Source organism: Lissotriton vulgaris, chromosome 4_1, assembly GCF_964263255.1.
Source record: "Lissotriton vulgaris chromosome 4_1, aLisVul1.2, whole genome shotgun sequence".
In the NCBI taxonomy this organism is placed as follows: domain Eukaryota; kingdom Metazoa; phylum Chordata; class Amphibia; order Caudata; family Salamandridae; genus Lissotriton; species Lissotriton vulgaris.
The window spans coordinates 876,564,601-876,567,126 of NC_141691.1; positions in this window are offsets into that span (position 1 = coordinate 876,564,601).

Consider the following 2,526-nt stretch of genomic DNA (forward strand, 5'->3'; position numbering starts at 1 on the left):
TTCAGAAATCCCATAGAGAAAAAATCCTAACTATATATACCCACTGGCTATCGCCAGTAGGTAATATACATATATAAACATATATAATCTGCATATCTATATAAATATAAATGCATGCATACATATACATATATGCATACATATGCATGTTATTTACATGAAAGTTTTAAAAACACTAATAAAAGCAAAGCTAAAAAGCCACCTCATTACAAACAGAATGGCTTTAACTTAAACGAGGGCGAGATCTATTGCATTTTCAATGCTTGTTTACTTTGGTTCTACCAAGAAGGCATTCAGATGTGTCACACATTTGCCATAAATTCTGAATGTTAGCACTCTAGTTGCTCATTAGATCACTGTAGTAAAGCTAGTGCTCACCAGGGAAGTCTGCTGCTAATCATGGTTTGCAGCCATTTTCCCGCATTTTTTATCCCGCAGACTTTCAGTCCGCATACCATTATCCCGCAAGGTCATTGACCTCGCATACCATTATCCCGCATTGTTTCAAAACGCATGTGCATTTATCGCGCATGCCTTTACAAAGAATTACGTTTTAAAGGCATGTATGGTAAATGCATTTGCGTTGTGAAAACCACGATGACGAGAGAGGTAAGTGGGTTTGTGTTAATTTTTTCGTGGGTTAGTGATTGTGTAGTGTAGTGTAGTGTTGTGTAGTGTAGTGTTGTGTTAGTGTAGTGTAGAGTTGTGGTGGTTGTTTAGTGTAGGGTCATGCTGGGGGTAGTGTTTTAGGGTTTAGGGTTGTGTTGTAGTGTTTGCGTAGTGTAGGGTCATGCTGGGGGTAGTGTTTTATGGTTTAGGGTAGTGTTGTAGTGTTTGCGTAGTGTAGGGTCATGCTGGGGCTAGTGTTTTAGGGTTTAGGGTAGTGTTGTAGTGTTTGCGTAGTGTAGGGTCATGCTGGGCGTAGTGTTTTAGGGTTTAGGGTAGTGTTGTAGTGTTTGCGTAGTGTAGGGTCATGCTGGGGGTAGTGTTTTAGGGTTTTGGGTAGTGTTGTAGTGTTTGCGTAGTGTAGGGTCATGCTGGGGTGTAGTGTTTTAGGGTTTAGGGTAGTGTTGTAGTGTTTGCGTAGTGTAGGGTCATGCTGGGGGTAGTGTTTTAGGGTTTTGGGTAGTGTTGTAGTGTTTGCGTAGTGTAGGGTCATGCTGGGGTGTAGTGTTTTAGGGTTTTGGGTAGTGTTGTAGTGTTTGCGTAGTGTAGGGTCATGCTGGGGTGTAGTGTTTTAGGGTTTTGGGTAGTGTTGTAGTGTTTGCGTAGTGTAGGGTCATGCTGGGGTGTAGTGTTTTAGGGTTTTGGGTAGTGTTGTAGTGTTTGCGTAGTGTAGGGTCATGCTGGGGGTAGTGTTTTAGGGTTTTGGGTAGTGTTGTAGTGTTTGCGTAGTGTAGGGTCATGCTGGGGGGTAGTGTTTTAGGGTTTTGGGTAGTGTTGTAGTGTTTGCGTAGTGTAGGGTCATGCTGGGGGTAGTGTTTTAGGGTTTTGGGTAGTGTTGTAGTGTTTGCGTAGTGTAGGGTCATGCTGGGGGTAGTGTTTTAGGGTTTTGGGTAGTGTTGTAGTGTTTGCGTAGTGTAGGGTCATGCTGGGGGTAGTGTTTTAGGGTTTAGGGTAGTGTTGTAGAGTTTGCGTAGCGTAGGGTCATGCTGGGGGTAGTGTTTTAGGGTTTAGGGTAGTGTTGTAGTGTTTGCGTAGTGTAGGGTCATGCTGGGGTGTAGTGTTTTAGGGTTTTGGGTAGTGTTGTAGTGTTTGCGTAGCGTAGGGTCATGCTGGGGGTAGTGTTTTAAGGTTTACGGTAGTGTTGTAGTGTTTGCGTAGTGTAGGGTCATGCTGGGGGTAGTGTTTTAGGGTTTAGGGTTGTGTTGTAGTGTTTGCGTAGTGTAGGGTCATGCTGGGGGTAGTGTTTTAGGGTTTAGGGTTGTGTTGTAGTATTTGTGTAGTGTAGGGTCATGCTGGGGGTAGGGTTTTAGGGTTTAGGGTAGTGTTGTAGTGTTTGCGTAGTGTAGGGTCATGCTGGGGTGTAGTGTTTTAGGGTTTTGGGTAGTGTTGTAGTGTTTGCGTAGTGTAGGGTCATGCTGGGGGTAGTGTTTTAGGGTTTAGGGTAGTGTTGTAGTGTTTGTGTAGTGTAGGGTCATGCTGGGGGTAGTGTTTTAGGGTTTAGGGTAGTGTTGTACTGTTTGTGTAGTGTAAGGTCATGCTGGGGGTAGTGTTTTAGGGTTTAGGGTAGTTTAGTTGTTTAGTGTATGCTAAAGGCATATTCGTTCTAAAAGTTTTCGTTATTTTAATTTGCGGCCTAATAGTACATGCAGGATTTCGTCATATATTCGCTAATCATACTTTCTATGGCAAAATGAACCCCCTCATTTTGTTCCTTTTTAAATTAAATGTTTTAAGAGTTACCACTTTATTCCAATCAAGATGGCTTCAGGTGTGCCATACCTTTGTAATAAGTAGGACTGTTAGCACTCTAGTTGTTCTTTAGAACACTCTGGGACATTCTGTCATTGGGCTATAGTTGGG